We start from the raw sequence: 19674 nt of genomic DNA on the forward strand, positions 1-19674 counted from the left end.
TTCAGGGGCTGACTCAGTGGCACAGGCTCTGTCCTTGACTCATGCACGTAACTCTAAGTTGGTGAGGGGTCCCAGACAGTAAACAACTGGCTGAACCTTGAGCGGTCAGAGTACGTGCAGAAAGGGAGCTACTGCAAGGACTAGGTCTTTTGTTCACGGCCCTCCCAGAAACTGCTTGTTCAAGTCTCAGGAAACTGAAATTGAGACCTGATCTCCGAGAGAAGACTGAGCAGCCTGCTATGGCGGCTGCATGGTCCTTTCAAACCTAGAACCAGCCAACACACCCTTCACTTGTTCTAGTTTCATTGTTGCTGGGGTAAAACACCCCACTGAAAGCGACTTAGGGAAGAGAGGGTTCACTGAGCTTACAGCTCCAAGTCACAGTCCTCTCGGGGAAGTCAAAGCAGGAACTCAGGCATCTAGTCACATCACATCCACAGTCAAGAGCAAGAGCGAATGTGCACATCCTTGCTCCCCTGCACTGAGGCCGTTTCCTTCTCTTTTAGACAGTCAGGACCCAGCACATGAAATGACACAGCCCACATTCACGGTGGGTCTTCCATCACACCTCAGTCTGCATCATCAATCTTCCGTCACACTCGAAGGCAGGAAAGACAGTCCTCCACAAGCATGGCCACAGGTCAGCCTGTTCTAGGCAGTTCCTCACTCAGGCTCTCTTGCCAAGTGATTCTAGGTTGCAGCAGGTTATCATTTCAAAACTAACCATCACAACAGGTGAGTAAATGAACCACAGTACATGCAGCACTAGAGTACTGTTTGGCAATGCAAACCAATCAGCTCTTGGCTAGCCTGTACGTTATATAGCATTACCCTATCTCAAAAAAGAAGGAAGAGAAGCCGGGCGGTGGTGGCGCATGCCTTTAATCCCAGCACTCGGGAGGCAGAGCCAGGCGGATCTCTGCGAGTTCGAGGCCAGCCTGGGCTACCAAGTGAGTCCCAGGAAAGGCGCAAAGCTACTCAGAGAAACCCTGTCTCGAAAAACCAAAAAAAAAAAAAAAAAAAAAAAAAAGAAGGAAGAGAAGAGGGGAAGAAAGGAGAAAGAGATGAAAGGGAGAAAGAATGGAGGGAAAAGGAGAGAGAAGGGGAGAAGAGGGGGGATTGGAGGGAGAAAGAAGGAGAATGGAAGGGGAAGGAAATGGGGGAAGGAAAGGAAGGGAAGGGAAGGGAAGGGAAAAGAAAGATAAAGGAAGATACTATTAAGCCAAAGAAAAACAACAAACAAACAAAATAAAACCAAAACACAAAAAACAAAACCACAAGGAAACTTAAAAGCGTATCATGAAGTGGAGAAGCCTCTATATTGTAGGGCTTCTCCGACCCTCTAGAAGAGACCAAACTGCAGAAGCATCGAAAGACCAGAGGCTCCCAGGAGCTTGACGGGGCTCTGAGTGTGCAGAGTGCAGAGGGCTCCTCGGTGGGAAGCTCCTCTGTGAGGCTCCCTGGACACAGAGAACATATACCCAGTGACTCCTGGTGTCAACTGTGGGCTTGGGATGACAATCCTGTGCCAGGGCAGCATCGAGTAATGGGATGTTGACATGTGGTGGTCACGTGAGGAGAGGACAGGGTGTGTGGAAACTTGCTTCTTGTCACTCAGTGTTTCTGTAAACCTAAAAACAAAATCCGTTAGTAGTTTTTAATATATAATACAACTTAAAAGTTGCCAAGCAACTAGACACCACCACCCAGGTGCAGGGCCCACCAAGAAGATGCACGCTGGCCAGTCCCGACTGTCTCACTCGGCCTGCCTTGCCTCTCCTGGACACCCAAAGGGGCACTGGTCTCTTCACTGCCCTCACTCTTCTCCCCTGCCTCTGACCACCTCAAGGCTTTGCCACATGTTGCTGTGTGTCCAGGGTGCCAAGTCTGAAACCCATGACAATCTAAGCCTGTTTCCCTGAGCCTCTCTCAAATCTCCTCTTAGGGCTGCATTTAACTGCCACACAAAGAAATACAGACCAGAGCCAGGCATGGTGACTCACTCCTGTAATCCCAGTTCTCAGAAGGTAGGAGGGTCCTGTCATTTCAAGGCCTGAGCTACTGAGCAAGATCTGTATAAAAAATAAAATAAAACAAATGGAAGATAATACCGAATGGTGGGTGGTAAAGATAGCGTCCAAACTCCTCAAAGAAACAGGAATCATTTGGTGGCTAGTTCTGAAATAACTACTTGGGGAATTTGATTTTAATCCTCAAATTTAGCCCCAGATAGATTAAAAGTCCTAAAGTAAAAAATGGAAGCCTGAAAGCTAGAAGACAGCAAGGAAGAGGAAAAGACATCTTAGCTTGGGGAAGAACTGACCTAAGCATGAAACCAGAGACAAAAGCCAGATATGAACTCACTTGCGCAGAGAATCCAGTGTCCCTGCATGGCAAAATGGATCATCAACAACCCCAGACAATCAGCATCAGGGAACAATTGTCCCAGCACTTTGACAAAAAGTGCCTTCTTTGGGGCACTAAGGCCCTCTGGCAAACATTTTCTTTTTCTGTAATGCTAAGGATCAGACCCAGGCCTCCTGCATGCTGAGCAGGAGTGATACTGCCAAGCTGTACCCCCAGGCCCATCAACGTTTGCAATCAAACACATTGAGCCAACAAATCTACTGCAGCAACTGAGTCTATGCATCCACCGGCACTTCCCCCAGGCACTGTTCGTGATAAGAGCAGAAAGGATTCCACTTGTGAAGCAGTCCTTCCAAGCCCCGGTGTTGTGGAATATTATTTTAACTGGGAAAAGATGTGTGACATTTGTTTATGCTGGGGGATATTACGCTAACTGTGTAAAGGTGTGTTTCATTTGTTTATGCTGCATTTGTTTAACGATGTAAGGATGTGTGTTTAATTGTGTAAAGACGTGTTGGTCTAATAAAGAGCTGAACGGCCAATGGCTAGGCAGAGAAAGGATAGGCAGGGCTGGCAGGCAGAGCGAATAAATAGGAGGAGAAACCTAGACTTGGAAGGAAGAACAAGAGAAAGAGGAGGCGAGGAGGCGAGGAGGCGAGGAGGCGAGGAGGCGAGGAGGCGAGGAGGCGAGGAGGCGAGGAGGCGAGGAGGCGAGGAGGCGAGGAGGCGAGGAGGGACACACCACGGGTCAGAAGCCAGGCAGACACCAGTCAGCCACAAGAAGCAGTGAAAGTGGGACATACAGAAGGAAAGAAAGGTCAAAAGGCCTGAGGCAAAACATAAAGAGAAACAGGTTAATTTAAAAGACCTACCCAGAAACGAGCCTAAGCTAGGCTGAGCATTCAAAACTAATAAGAAGTCTCCATGTCATGATTTGGGAGCTGGCTGGTAGCGGAAAAGAAAAAGCCTGGTACCCCCCAGGGTTGCTCCTCTCCTGCGTGTCTGAGCAACCCCTGGGGGATGAGGGTATATTTGTTACTTTTCTCTTTGCTGCGATGAAATACTCGGCAAGAGCAACCTCACCTCACCGAGGAAGGGTTTATTTAGGCTCACAGCTTGAGACACCATCCACCACAGTGAGGAAGGCCCAGCAGTGGGGATTTGAGAATCCAGCCAGGAAGCTGACAAGGATGAACGCTGGTGTCCATGCTCCTTCCCTTTTCTTCATTCCAGGAACCCAGTTGTGACCACTGGTTATACGTCAACTCAACAGAAGCTCGAGTCATTTTGGAAGGGGGAGACTCAGTTGAGAAAGTGTCTCCACCTGTGATGCATTTTCTTGATTGATGATTGGTATGGGAGGGCCTAGCTCACTGTGGGTGGTGTCACCCCTGGGCTGGTGGTCCGGGGTGCTGTAGGAAAGCAGGCTGAACAAGCCATGAGAAGTAAGCCAGTAAGCAGAGTTCTTCCGTGGCTTCCTTCCGCTTCAGTTCCTGCCTCCAGGTTCCTGCCCTGACTTCCCTTAGTGATGGAGTGTGACCTGGAAGTGTAAAATGAAACAAAGCCTTTCCTACCCAAGTTGCTTTGGGTCATGGTCTTTATCACAATAGAAACCTTAAGGTCCCAGCCCATGGGACAGTATGTACCATCTACATTCAAGGTGGCTCCTCTCCTCAGTTTAACTTCCCTGCAGAAACACCTCCCACAGATAGGCCCAGTTTGTCTCCAAGGTGATTCTAAAGTCCATCCAACTGTCAAGTTTAGCTATCATAGAGGTTAACAAGAAAATAAAGTATGCCAGGCATGATGGTCCAAGGCCTTAATCCCAGCACTTGGGAGGCAGAGGCAGGCAGATCTCTGAGTTTGAGGTCAGCCTGACCTACAGAGTGACAGCCAGAGCTACACAGAGAAACCCTGTCTTGAAAAACAAACAAGCAATAAAAAACCAGAAAAGAAAATGTTCAGAACTGTGTAAGCAGCAAGCCTCTATTGTTGCAGTAAGAAATGGGGGGTGTTTGTTATGTACACTGAGAACTTGGGGTCACTGCTCTCCCTGGACAGAGTAAGACACTGGAAAGTCTTGCTTGCTTTTCAATATTTACCCTTCTTATCAGTTTCAATTTCTACCTTATGCTCTTACTTTTTCAATTAAAAGCACTTAGTTTTTTGTTGTTGTTTTAATCAGGAAAAGCAACTTGGGAACAAAAAATTTGTACCTTAGAGGAATGTGAAGGAAATTAAAGTTAAAAATAAAAAAAGGATCACAAACAGTACACACTGGAACAATTATATATACTTCAGTGGAGTGGAGATCCGGGGCTGAAGAGTGAATAAACCATTGCCAGAATGGGGAGGGGGGGGGCCCGCAATGGAAATGAAATGTCTTGGAGGAGAAAGGTAGCTATTGGAGACAAAGTGGGTTTCCCTGTGGAGTTCACAGGGTTTCCACTGTCCCCTAGAGAAGCCAGAAGCTGACACACAGCACAGCCTGGGCTCAAAAGGTGAGGTGTGGAGCAGAGAGGGAGAGAGCAAGGGAGAGGGAAAGAGACTAAGCTGTTGGGTGGGTGCACACTCCCTCCAGGCCAATTCTCTGGCATGTGGCTGTGATCTGGAAGGGTGGTTGAACATGGTGGGCAGAGAGTGTTAAAGGCTGACCTTGGCCTCTCCTGTTTCTGCCAACGTGGGAGAGCTGGATCTGGCAGGCTGTGGAGGAGTGGGGGAGCTGGCAGCACCCTGCACAGTCCTGCATCTGAATGAAGAAACATCCACGTGGCACACTGCAGACTCATGTTCAGTCGTGATCCCTGTGGCACAGAGGAGTCACAGGAGGCTGTAGTGGCCTCCTTGAACTCATGTTAATTCTTCACCCTGGGCACAGGGAGCTCCCTTTGACTCTGCTCTTGGAAGACGCTGAACCAAGATCAGGGACCCTAGGTCAGTGGGACAATAAAGGAGGAGATGTGGTCACATCGAGAACTTAATGTGGAAGAAGCGTTCAAGAGTAACTGAATAAACTTAAGGCATAAATCACTGAATAAAGATGTGTTGTTACCAATTGTTTCAGACCTCCAAAGCAAAGGCTAGCCCTTCAGTCTCCCACATGGTCCCCTTGTGGCCCATAGGAGGGATAAGGCAGGGCAGGAAGGAAGAAAGTCTTGAGCGCCCCCTATAGGGCAAAACATGTGCAGCTCCTGCAAACACACAAACTAGGACAAGCCTTTCTCATTGTGGTGTCAGTGGGAGGGTGAAGTTGAAACTGTTTTCCCATTCATCCCCTGCACTACGGACTTCTGGATGTTTGTGCTGGTGGTAAAGGACAGTGGAATGGCGTGTTAAAACCCCACTAAGGTTACTTAAGATCAACCGGGTGAAACACTGGGAATGATTAAATTAACATCAACCATGAGTGCAAGCTTTGAGTACTCTCTGTGAACAGTAGTCACACACGAGGAGTCACTTCTCCAAAAGCGTGATGGTCGCCTTGAGGACAGCGCCTGGTTACCAAGTGTGAACTGGCTGCTTTCTCTTTATTGCAATGAGCAGCCGATAAGCTCGGAGCTCTCCTGCATTCTAGCATGAGCGTTGGTCGATATTTTCTTGAACAATCCACATGAGCCTCTAACGTGGATGGAAGCAACTGGAAAACGTGTTGCTGGTGTTAAAAATCTGAACTTTGGGGGGAAGTGGTAATTTGGGAACACTTTGTGCACCACAGTTTCACAGCTTCCTGGCTTTAAAGAGTTCACCCTGACCTCGACAGGAAAGCAAATGTGAAGTGTGTACTGTAATACCGACATCAGAAAGGTCGCTGTTTTTCAGTGAACCCCAGTTCCTGAATGATGGATGGATGATGTTACAGCATCGTGCTTGGTCAGTGCAAGATAAGCTGGTTGTAACGAGTGTGCAAACCCCGTACGTTTTCAGATTCCACACTGTAACTCCCTTAAAGACACTGCATTCGTGCAGGCTCCCACCTGGAAAATGAGCACTCCAGGGCGGGAATCGATTCAGGCCTGAGACAGCAGCCAGGAACTTGAAGCCTTCTTTATCTAGCCAAGGGTGTTCAGGGGTGGGGAGTATGAAGTGCTGAGGCCATACAAAGAAATCCACCTAGGGATTCTGGTTGCAGGATCTTGCCTTAATGTATGTTTATTGTGCCCTGGCTCTTTGCCGTCATCTACAGCAAGTTCCTTCTCTCTTTGTCTGCTCCAAATGGGAGGAGCCTTGCCTGTGATGGTTTAGAGAAATCTGATCCCTCTAATATTTTTGGTGCTGCTGTTTTGATGGGAAGTGGCTGCTTGCTTCTTCCGTTTTAGTGTGAGATGTCCAAACGAAGTACCACAGGCTTTAGTGCCGATAAACAACAGAAGTCCATTGCTCAGTGTCAGGGGTGAGAAGTGGGAAGGAAGTCAGTTACCACGAGTGATTCATGTTTGGTGGGGCCTGATTTTGACCCACACACAACACTGGCTCACAGTGTCCATGGCAGCAGGGGTGAGCCAGCTCTTTGAAGTCCTGAACATTAAACCAGTTCATGGGACTCCACCTTAAAGACCTAGTCACCTACAAAAGGCCTCACCCTGCCCAGACCCTTCCTCTTACCTCTTCTGTTTCCCCCTGTTCCTTCATCCCTCCTCCTCTCTTTGCCCCTTACTCTGCATCTGGGCCTCATTCAGAGTTAAAGATGTTGTCCTCAGCCAGCCATTCTCATTTTCTGGGTTCTGTGCTCTGCAGAACTGGAGGAAAGGGGGTGTGTGGCTCACTCTCTGGTAAGGAAAGAGAAGGTAATAGTCACAGGAACCCTTCTATCAGAAACTGGTCACCATGACACCTCCTGTTTCATACCACTTACCATCCCCACCATGTGCTGCTGGCCCTAGGGGTGACTGCTTGACCGTGTCATACTCCTAACAGCTAGTACTTTCTGAGAACCAAACTCTTTACATTATACATAATCAAAATACAACATGTATTTTGCATGGCTCCACAAGATAGAGACAGCAGCTGGTGTGTGTGTGTGTGTGTGTGTGTGTGTGTGTGTGTGTGTGTGTGTGTGTGTTGAAAACAAAAAGATCCTGAGAGGTGAGGAAGAGGGTAACAGAATCTGGACAAACTGGGAGAAGACAGGAAGCCAGTTGAAGGGGGAGGGAATATGTGGGTGGGTAGTGAGGGAGAGGAATAAATTAGAACAAAATATAATGACATATACTTTGAAGGCACATTACTTTGTAAGCTAGCCTCCAAAGTTAATTTGGGGGGGTGGGGGGGTGGCGAAGTCTCACTATGTAATATTCCTAGCCAGGCTGAAAATTAATTTTTAGTGTAAAAGAATTTTAAGAATTTCTGAGTCGGGCGGTGGTGGCGCACGCCTTTAATCCCAGCACTCGGGAGGCAGAGCCAGGCGGATCTCTGTGAGTTCGAGGCCAGCCTGGTCTCCAAAGCGAGTTCCAGGAAAGGCACAAAGCTACACAGAGAAACCCTGTCTCGAAAAACCAAAAAAAAAAAAAAAAAAAAAAAAAAAGAATTTCAGTAACCTCTCCATCCAGCTAGATCCTACATTGAAATAAGCACTGAGGAGAACAGAGTATCAAATTTATAATAGCAAACTCTTTACCAGTCATGGATTGGTGGATACTTTTAATAATCTCAAAAACAAAAATATTTTTTCTTCAAAATACCATGGTGTGATTAGATGTTTTCATTACCTGGTCTTGAGATTAGGGGAGCAGTTTATTCTTTATTAAGAAAAATATGCATTTAGAGGAAGTGTAATGAATAAAGAAGTCTAAGGAATATTGAGACTGAAAGTATATTTTAAAGTCTGCTGAATTATACCAGCATAGGCTCAGTGCATCAATCTCTTACCAAATGGTAGCATTTGTGGAATCATGTTTTACTGTAAATATGTTATAAAGCAATTCACAGGAGCCATAATTTTTAACACTATTTAAAACACTTTTCAATTCTCTATTATGTTTACTGACTCTGTCACCTGTTCAGAGTGGCATTTTACGTCCTCTCGTGGACTTTTCATCTCAGTTACTGTACTTTTCAGCTCTGGGATTTTATACAGAATCTTTGGAGTGATAATAGAGGAGACACTTAGAAAGCAGAGTGCCATTTGCCCTAGACACCACAAAAATATTTTCTTATGAAAGTAAAAAGAAGAAACACAAACAAAAGTGTACGGATTCCTGTAGCCCAGCCTATGACTCTCTCCCATTTACATGGCTTTAGCCAGAAAAATAGTTCTGAGTTTTCCAAAGCTTCTAATAGTATCATGTCAAAACTGTGTCAGAGCATCAACTATGTAATACGAATATGTATATTTTTGGATGAAGCTGTCTATTTCATAACAGTCGAACATGATCTAATAAGCTAGGAAAGTATATGTCAGGTGCCGCTGCATTGATACATAAGCAATGGGTGATTGTGGTGGTCACGGTTTGGGACACTCACTGAGATTGTATGGGAAGCTGAAGGACAGAGCAGAGGCACTGGAAGGGGTGGTCCTCTCTTTCAGGGGTAGAGGAGTTCACAAACCCGAGACTGATGCCTCCTGCAGAGAGCAATAACCTCCAATCATTTTGGCTGGCACTAATGTCTCTCCCAGTGGCGGAGGATGTGGTGTTCTAAAAAACAAGAAGAGGTCAGGATCATGAGCTAAACCAATGGTGAACTCAGGACGCAAAAGAAAAAGAAAAACAAAAAAACCATGTTCCGTGTCCACTGGATGCTTCAGGAGGCTAATACCATAGGTGTCCCTGGGTGAGGGTCTTAGAGTTCAGGATGTGGGTACTCTGTGGCAGGGGGCAGTGTCATCTCCACTAGTGGCTCTGGGCTGGGACAATCCTGTCTGAAGTGATGTCTTTTCCAGCTGTGAGCTCCAAGATGATGTCCTCTCAGATGTGGGTCTGGGGTACCCTGGAGGAAGGTAGATGCAGTAGAGATCTCTGTGAAGGTTGTATGCACCAACAAAGCTGTTGGCATTTTTTAACAGGCTGCCCAGAAAGGTGTACTGTGTCCCTTTGGAGGTGCCAAAGACAAAGAGTGAATGGGAGAGTATTGAAATACTCACTGAAGAGAACACAGAATCAAAATTTACAATAGAAGAATATTTACCAGTCATCCGTGGATCAAGATCACTGCTTCCCCTGAGGGCAAGTACTCAGTCTCCACGCTGGCCTCTCTGTAATCCTTCCACATGTGGATCAGCAAGCAGGAGTGCGAAGAGTTGAACCCCTCCGTCATCTGCAGCATGCACTTAGAGGGACTGATCAGGCGCCAGTCGTTTGCTGCATGAGCTGACTCTAAAGTTTCAATTTGTTCTGGCAAATGTACACACCACCTGCTCGCCTCACAAAACTGGAATAGCCTCGGAAAAGAAATGTATCCTTGAAGCTTTTATCTGATATCAGCACCAGATCACAGGACTCGTTACCAAATTTTGACGTCATACTCAAGTTGGCCATTCCTTTGGTATATGCGCAATACTCCATGCATTATCTTGACTTCAGTCTTTAGTTCGTGTGGCCTGGGTCACTTGGTAGCTGAGGACGGCACGCTATGGAAGAGAACCCCAGCCTGGAGAATTGGTGTGAGTAGAGTACACCAACCTGTGCAGGGTTAAGGACAGAGCCAGTCGCCGAGGATGTCTCAAGACTGGCAAGGGTTCCCGAGCCACTTAGTACTTCCTTCATATCCATCTAACAGGGCAGGAAAGCCTGAGTCTTAGGACCAGTGTTCATTCTTGTGTTTTCCCTCCTGATTGTTGAAGGTGGTTGCCTACCTTGAGTTGGGAACGTTTATAATTACATCTGTAAACTTATTTGTCCTTTTGATTTATGTAAGTTTTTTTTTTATACTCAAGTCTTTAAAAAATGACAAAGTTTGCTGTTCTACTGTTGGGCAAGAGCATGAGGCCCCATCAGGACACCGTGGAAAGAAAAGTAAAGAGCGTCTGAATACCAGAGTGAGACGAAATGAGATAAACTGCCCCGGGCGTGGTGGCCCACGCCTTTAATGTCAGCACTGGGGAGGCAGGCAGATCTCTGAGTTCAAGGCCAGCCTGATCTACAGAGCAAATTCCAGCGATACACAGTGAAAGCCTGTCTCGAAAAACAAAGCAAAGCAAAACAAAACAAAACAAAAGTGAGGTAAATCGGCACCCCTGCTGTTTCCTGTTTCATCACAAGCACATCTAAGCTGTCCCATGTTTTCAAGCACTTCCCACCACTCTCACAATGTTCGGGCACACTATCTGTGGTGGTGCACATGTCAAACTGACAATCACAAACCTCCAGGCTTCCCCTGTGCCACCTCCTACAAATGTGCAAATTGATTGCACATCTGAGTGAGCAGACACAAGCCTGGAATGAGGGCTGAGAACAGCACCTGGCCTTACTCATCTGGTTCAGAAATCCTCCGATGATTTCCCACACGAAGAACGTCGGTTCTGAAGGCTGGGGCTTCGGGTCAAGCTCGAGCTCTGCTTTCCTTGGTGAGGAAATGAGTCTCATACATACCACTGATGGCTCAGTGAACGTGGGCTTTTGCTGTAGGTTCCTTGGCCTCCCAGCATGCCTTTTGTCTCCACAGTTCACCCTCCTCAGCTCTGCCAGCCGGACCACACCAGAAAAAACTCTCTTCTCAGGACTTGGTGTTTGAGCTCCACAATTCAGTTCCGCGCAACACACAGCAGAAGCAACAACTTTGGGACCGCAGTGCAACATAATCACCAGCAGGTGGCACCCCATTCTCAGCCTGTTTCTGAGGCTTACTAAAACCAGCTGAGCGCCAACTAGCGGCACATTCGAGCCCTAGGCTAAACTAGCCTGCTCACTCTGTCTTACAAAATACAATAGATTGATAGAAATCTTGAGGTTCGGTAAGGATAACAGAGACCTTTCCTCTCCTCCCCTCCTCTCCCCTCCCCTTCTTTTCTTTTCTTTTTCTTCATGGGAGGCATAGAAACAGAGTCTCACTTTATAACCCAGGCTGTCCTCCAACTCATGGTGATCCTTGTCTACCAGTCTCCTCAAAGAGATGATTACTGCAAGTTTATCATTCACGGAGTTGGAGCAATGGCTCAGTGGTTAAGAGCACTGGCTGCTTTTGCAGAGGACTCGGGTTTGGTTCCCAACCCCACATGGCAGCTCACTTCTGTCTACCACACCAGTTGCAGGGATCGGAGGCCTTCACCTGACCTCCGCTGGCACTAGGCAGGCACAGGGTGCACATGTGTACATGCAAGCAAAACACTCATGCAATAAAATAAACAAATCAAACAACAACAAAAAAACCTTTATGGTTCTCAGTTCCCAGGGCACACCATGGGGAAACATCAGAGTCACCAGGAAGCAGAGGGACCGAAGAGCTGTGGGCAGAGCTTTTTTGTGGTCCCTGTGGGAAGAAACAGGTAAAACAGGGTGAGTGTATCCACAATGGGAATATTTGAATTGTTTAGGAGACTCTGGGATACAGGGCTGTCCCTAATTGTCTGATTGTGGGAAGCCAGCTCCCACCTTTTAAACGGCTCCTATGATGAGGAAAGAGGAATAAGAAACTTTTAGATAGAAAGATAGTGGAGAGGAGACTGACAGAAACATAGGATAGCTTCGGGAGGGCCTGGATCAAAACCCACCAGCCCCTTCTGTCTCTTCAAAAGGGCTTTTTATTTAACAATGCCAAGGAGCGGGGCAAAAGACCTCCCCCTTGCTAGATCAAAGCACACCACACAGCCAAGCACAGACCCTTCCCAACACCTGGTAACCACACCCGTGGTCAAATCATCCCCTTAGGCAGCCCTGCTGGGTAAAGCAAGCTCAGGTTCTTGGACCCTGACTGAGTAAGTTCTCACTAGGAAACCTCTGTAAGTGTCTACATCTGATCCCCAGTCTGAGGTGGTGAGGACAGAGGACAGAGTGCCTGAAAGCCCCTGTGAAGGAAGCAACGTTGAGTGCCACAGCCTCTTAGCAATCTACCTGCAGAAAGCCTCTAGAGCTGTGATTCTCATATCAGATATTTACACTACAATTCATGACAGTAACAAAATTACAATTATGAAGTAACAACGAAATAATTTTATGGTTGGCGGTCACCACAGCATGAGGTGTCACAGCATTAGGAAGGCTGAGAACCACTGCTCTATATCCAGAAACTCATGTGCTGGGAGGATTCTGATCAACAGGAAGGATAATGGGAATGGGAAGGGGGACAGGTTGGAAAGTACAGCAAACACGCCTTCTGGCTCAGCACAAAGGTCGGCACAGACCAAATGAAGGAGGAACAAAGTTCCATCCACTATCCTGCATATAAAATAATTTTGTACTTTATTTTCCGTTAGAAGAAACTTCTTCACTCTTAACACATAGTAGTTACTTCATCTGGGGAGTTTCTTTTCTTCTCCCCTGCCCTTCTTTTCTCGGCTGGCCTGGAACTCCCTGTGTAGAACCGGCCTCAAATACACAAAGATCTGCCTACATCTGCCTCCGCCTCCCGAGTACGGATTAAAGGCGTGTGCCACCCTGCCAGCTAGAGAGTCCATTTCTAGTCACCCCAAATAGAGAGGACAACAACTTGACAAAGAAATGATTCCATTTAGGTTCAGCTTGGGGTTACCAGTATGTTCCGAGGTTACTCACAGCAGCATGGGTGACTCCAGCCGCAATATCACTGAAAAGTCACCCTAGCGCTGGTGATCACGCATGAAAACAGCATCACTAAACTTCCCAGCACAGCTTGCGGGCAGCGCTGCCCAAGGTTGGTTCTTCTCTACTCCATGCTATAGAACCTTGAGAAGCAGTCTTCACGACCCCTGTGGGTCTCTTGAAAATTCCATGAGCCTCTGAGCTCCCCCTCCCTCCTCCAGGAAGGAATGTTTCAATGCCAAGGAAACACCCATACAAGCAGCATGTGGACGTGATTTGACTGACTTAGCTCTGTTCTGGTACTGGGACAGAGCCTGGTCTACGGAAAGCATCAGCAAATATTCATTTAAAAAACAACAGGAAAGTTATCACTGTTCACCCTGTTTACTTAATTGAAGTCCCTTGGGTCATAACCTTGATAATACACTAACAGTTTCAAATGAACGCATCAACATTGTGTTCCTTTAAATATTGTAAACACTTATCCAGCCTCCTCTTTTTTTTTCCTCTCTCTTTAAATTTGACTGATCTGCAATAAAATTCTGCTGAACAAAATAAGCTTTAGCTTAGACCAAATGGAATAATTAGAAATTTGGAAGAAGCAGTTGGAGTTAATCAGATTCTACCCTGTTCAGAATAATTAGAGAATTTTAGAGCCAGGGAGATCTTAATTTGTGCATGCGTTAATTAAGCTCCTCTGGGTTAGCTAAGGAGGTGGGAGGGGAAATAATGCATCTCACAGGCTGTGTGGGGACAGAAGGAAGGTCACTTGATTCCCAGACAACCTGGATAACAGCATGTAAGGCAACATACGGCACCCTGCTTCTGTGCAGGCCTCAGAACTGTGGATCAAACAGGTTCACGCGCAGTAGGCAAGCGCTTTCCCACTGAGCCCCATTTCCAGCCCTGCCGTTGTCCTTAACATAATTACTCAGTGTTAAAGTTTAAGGTTGTCAGATGCCCTTGGAGCTTTCAGTAGGTGGACCTACAACATACTGCTTTTCTCCACTAATGTAAACAACTAACTGACAAATTAAGGGTATAAAGCTTATAGACGTTGGTGTTATTTAGAAATCATTAGTGTTGTTGTTATAGTTCTTATATAACCCAGGCTGGCCTAGAAATTCTCCTTAAACTTCTAATTCTCCTGCCTCTACTTCCCAAGTCCTGAGATCACAACTGTGTACACTATGTTCAATGTTTTTATTGCTTTATCTTAGAAGGTTCAAGCAATGTGTTCATTTAATTGACACTGAGAACTAATCATTTGCCAGGCATATATTTTAACCCCAAGAATATGACAGTGAAGAAAAAGACATGGCAATGCTCAGACAAGCTACCTGAGATAATCAACTTAAAAGGAGAAAAGGTTAACTAGGGCTCCTGGTTTTGAAGCAATCGGTGGAGACTGCCTCTTGTCTCAAACTGGGTTCCTGTCCTGCTCTCCTCCAAGAAAGGAGTGTGTGGACAGCAAAGTGTACAACCTGGAGGAACTCTCCCTTAAGTGGGATCATACAACTGTAGACGGAAGTTTTTCTGTGTCCTGCCCAGTCCCAAGTAAACACACAGAGGCTTATATTAATTACAAGCTGAATGGCCTATGGCTCAGACTTCTTGCTAGCTAGCTCTTTCATCTTAAATTAGCCCATTTCAGCTGGGCAGTGGTGGCAAATGCCTTTAATCCCAGCACTCAGGAGGCAGAGCCAGGTGGATCTCTGTGAGTTCGAGGCCAGCCTGGTCTACAGAGCAAGATCCAGGACAGGCACCAAAACTACACAGAGAAACTCTGTCTCAAAAGCAAACAAACAAAAATTAGCCCATTTCTGTTAACCTATATGTTGCCACATGGCCATGGCACTACCAGTCTGCTAGCATCTTGTTGCTCCTTGGGCAGTGGGGCTGGCATCTCTCCTGACTCCACCCCTCTTCGTGTCTATCTTCAGTTTGAATGTACCACCTAACCTTATTCTGCCTCACCATTGGCCAAACAGCTTTGTTTGTCAACCAATGAGAGCAACACATATTCAAAGTGTACAGAAAGTCCTCCCACAGCACACAACTTAAATCAAATTGCCCCGTGGGATATAAATGAAGCAGATTCAAACTGTTGGCTAACAGTAAGATGGTAGCTAGCCAAGAGTCGTTATAGCTCTGAAAGGAGTCAGTATACCTCAGACAGAACTGGGAACTGTCACAGCTCAGAAGCTCTCCAGGGGCTTTGAGATGCCAACCAAGAACAGTCACTTGCAGACCAAGTCTACAGGTCAGCCAGTGGAGTGGCAGGAACAGCAGGTCTCCCATCTCCAGCAGATCTTAAGGGTTGGGTTTGCAGGTCCGGAGCAGGGTCTTGGAGGTGGAAGCCACTGCAAGAATGCATTTCCATCTGTAGCTAGGTTCAGGGTCTTGGAGGCTGAGGTGGGAATGAGTTCCTCTGCCTGCAGCTTCTGGTTGGTACTGGAGGCTGCTCAAGAGAGCTCCCTATCTAGGGCAGAAGTCTCAGGCACAAGGCTGACATGTCTGTCCCTGTTGAGTTCTCCTTTTCTGATGGACAGGATGGCTGCGAGCCAGACCTACAGTCTACTTCTGCAGAGAGTAGGAACATTGGAGGCTGGGCTCCCGGTCAAGACTCTGAAGTCTTCTTCATCTGTCAGCTTCTGTGACTGTTCCATTAGTAAAGATGCAGGGTGTCTGTATTTACAGACATGCCAGGATGCCAGTTGGGCTTTGATTGGCTGAAGGTTAATGTGGTGGTTTGAATGAGAATGGCCTTCTAGACTCGGGATGGAAATGTAGATGAACAGTCTTATTAAATAAGAAACACAGAGCCAAATACAGAGTTAAAAGCCCAAGAGGTCAGAGCAGTAGCTGAGAGCTGAGACTTAAAACCGCCTTTCTTACCCTTCGCTTCTGCTGTCGTCCTTCCCCTCAGAAAGAGACCTACTTCCTGTGTATCTGTCTCTTTTTTTTTTTTTTTTTTTTTTTTTTTAAGATTTATTTATTATGCATACAGCATGTGTGCCTGCAGGCCAGAAGAGGGCACCAGATTTCGTTACAGATGGTTGTGAGCCACCATGTGGTTGCTGGGAATTGAACTCAGGACCTCTGGAAGAGCAGTCAGTGCTCTTAACCTCTGAGCCATCTCTCCAGCCCCTGTATCTGTTTTTTTTTTTTTTTTTTTTTTGGTTTTTCGAGACAGGGTTTCTCTGTGTAGCTTTGCGCCTTTCCTGGAACTCGCTTTGGAGACCAGGCTGGCCTCGAACTCACAGAGATCCGCCTGGCTCTGCCTCCCGAGTGCTGGGATTAAAGGCGTGCGCCACCACCGCCCGGCTGTATCTGTCTTTTTATTGACTTTCTGTTCTGCCTTCTCATTGGTTGTAAACCCAACCACATGAACTCCTCGTCACTGCTTGTCTATACAGACCTCCAGGTCTTCTATGGTTAGTATTGAGATTAAAGGCGTGTGTCTCCATGCTGGCTGTATCCTTGAACACACAGAGATCTGCCTGTCATGTGATCGAGATTATAGGTGTGCACCACCACCGCCTGGCTTCTGCTATGGCTTGCTATTAGCTCTGACGCCCAGGCAACTTTATTTATTAACATACAAATAAAATCACATTTCAGTACAAATAAAATATCACCGTATGGATATTTGAATATCTTGTCCCCAATGGATGGAGCTGTTTCAATAGGTTTAGGAGATGTGACCTTGTTGAAGGAAGTATGTCACTGGGGTTGGGCTTTGAGATCTCAAAAGTCCCATGCCATTCCCATTGCTTGCTTTCTCTCTCCCTCTCTCTGTGTCTCTCTTTGTCTCTCTGTCTCTGTCTCTGTCTCTCTCTCTTTGTCTCTCTGTCTCTGTCTCTCTTCCTCTCTCTCTCTGCTTTGGTGAGGTTCAGCATGTGAGCCCTCAGCTTCCTGCTCCTGCCATCATGCCTTCACTCCACCATCCTGAACTCTAACCCCCTGGGGTGCCATAAGCCCAAATCAGCTCTTCTATAAGGTGCCTTGGTCATGGTGTTTTGTCACAGCAGTAGAAAAGTAACTGATGCAGTAGGTATGCAAATAGGACCAATCAAAGAAGAGCTGTCAGCCTAGTGGGGGAGGGGAAGAACTCTGAGCCTACCAAGTTTCTAAAAGTTTCATGATGAGGTCTCCAGGTCTCTGTTTCAGCAGTGGCAGAGAAAGTAGGAAGGAAGTTTCTGTCCCTTGCCAGTCGCTACAGGGACCTTTAAAGGCTTCCAGTTGCTTCCCTCCTTCCCTGCTCAGCCAGGGAAGTTCACGAGCCAGGGTTTTGTTTCTTTTCATTCCTTTCTGCTGCTGCTGGAACAGTTATCAGCTCTCTACGGCTGTCACCTAGCTACAGCTCCTTTGCCTCCTGGCTTGAGTCTGCTAACGGTCAGACACTCCTATCTGCCTCTCCTCCCAACAGTTTCAGTGGCATCATCCACTGTGGCTTCCTCCCACCAGGTTCTACCACCCCCCAATAGCCCCAACTTGTTAGGTTTAAACCCTGGACAAATGGCAGAGGTGCCTATGTATCATATCAAAGCAGACCTGGCTTCCGGAGTTCTCCCAGTATCCCTCAGCCCCAGTGTGTTACAGGGCCCTCTTAGCTGGCATACCCTGCAGTCTACCCTGCCCTCTTCAGCCCAGGGGGCTGGGCTGCTCTTCCCTACATAATCAAACCATTTGATTACCCACCCTTTTTGTACCTTTGGCCCCCTGGCTGCTGCACCTGGTCTCCCTCTTTCCTCTCTCCTTCCTATTCCTCCCCCCTCTCCCGACATGGCCCAGCTCAGTCTGGTCATGTCCACTCCGAGTTCCCTGCCTCTGACTATGCTCTCCCACATATCTATACTAACCTGTCTCCTCCACCATACCTAGGAGCAGTCATGTCCTTTCCTTTCCTTTTTATTTCTGTTTTTCATTCACAACTGAGTACCAAGCCCTTCACACGTGTGTAGTGGGTAGCCATTCCAGCTTTGATCTGGAAGTTCCAAACCCCATTGAGACTTCAGCAACTGTCACGCCTACAAGGCGGGGCCAAGGGAGGTGCCTGGAGACCCGAGATCTGGATGGGCCAGCGCTCTCTCTGGTCCGGGACCCTGGACGGTGGAGGTGGGCCAAGCAGAGCTCCAGAGAACACCGCTGGACTGCGATACACCTTCCCCAGACCCCGCGACCTACCTATCCCTTCATTTGTAAGTTACGCCATTAAATAAATCTCCTTTTAACTACGTGGAGTGGCCTTAATAATTTCACCAACACACGTGAGCCTTTGCCGGACATCCCAGATGCAGTGACAGCTGTACTCCACATTCTCAGAGCTCAACCAACAGGTATTGTCAATCAACCGTTTGTCCACTTTATGTTTTAAAACAGTGAAGAGTAAGGCGAGGGGAGAAGTGAAAGTCTCAGAGGCCTGCAGAAGGTTTTCTACTTACAGCATGAGGGAAAGAACCCACTCGGTGATATTAGCAATTTGAAGATTGTAAGTGGCCGTTAACTCCAGCTTTCAGCCAGCTGGGAGTCAGACTGTGCCCAAATAAATTTTTTAAATCATTAACAGAGGTGCTTCCTGCTTCCTTTTTGTCCCATGACTTTCCCGTTTTCCCAGACAACTCCAAAAAATAAAAAATAAAAATAAAAAGCCGAAGACTCATATGCAATAACCAGCAACTGACTTCCTAATTGTTGGATTACCGTTAAGCTTCCTGAATGCTGCAATGGATGATGGGACTTAGACCCACAGTCCTAGGCAGTTCACGGTTTGTGCCACAGAACATCACATGTAGCCCCAGTCAAGGTCATCTGTGCTTTCCAGGCCCCAGGCAGTGAGGAAAAACCTTGCCCTCCTGCCAGCCCTGACTGACTTCCCTCAGCAGATTCACCGAGGCTCCTTACAGAGACATTCCTTTACATTAGCTCCGTTAAAACCCATATCACAGGCAGGAGGAGAGGAGGGTGCTTCCTCCAGCTACTCTCAGCATCACGGAGGCCATGCTGCCAGCTGTGGAGCACCAATCCACGTCTGGAATTCGGGGCAAATACAACTTGACTTCCGCTGCTCATCTCCTGGACAGCAGTGGCTTGAGCATCAGCCTCCAGGTCAACAAGTGAAGAGCACAGCACTTCCAAACCACAAAGGGGCGGAGCCTAGAAGTCTAACGCAGCCGTGCGGGACAACGTCCACTCACCTTAACTTCGCTAGAAGTGGGACACGAGCTTGCATCTTTGTGGGGTGCAAGAACACATCTGCATGCTCGGGCAGCAAGACTTCACTGAGCCATCTTCCCAGTCCCGTCCACGACTTCAACGCCATTGCCGTTTCATTGCAGCAGGCTTTCTTTGGGGCCACCAACCGGCCCCCAGATCATGCCAGGGAGACTTATTATTAGTTCTGGATGCTCAGCCTTGTCTTATGCTTGTCCCACTAGCTCTTATAACCTAAATTAACCTGTTTCGCTTCATCTACGTTTTGCCTCAGGGCTTTCTACCTTTCTCTCATTCTGGCTGGCTGGCCCACAGCACCTCCCTCTCGTTCTCCCTTGTTCTTGCCTCCTCTCATTCTTGAGCCTAGATTCCTTCTATTTAGTCTCTCTGCCTTCCAGCCCTGCCTATGCCTCTACTGCCTAGCTATTGGCTGTTCAGCTTT

The sequence above is a fragment of the Peromyscus californicus genome, unplaced genomic scaffold (assembly GCF_007827085.1).
Source record: "Peromyscus californicus insignis strain IS unplaced genomic scaffold, ASM782708v3 Scaffold_8__1_contigs__length_139910024, whole genome shotgun sequence".
Classification (NCBI taxonomy): domain Eukaryota; kingdom Metazoa; phylum Chordata; class Mammalia; order Rodentia; family Cricetidae; genus Peromyscus; species Peromyscus californicus.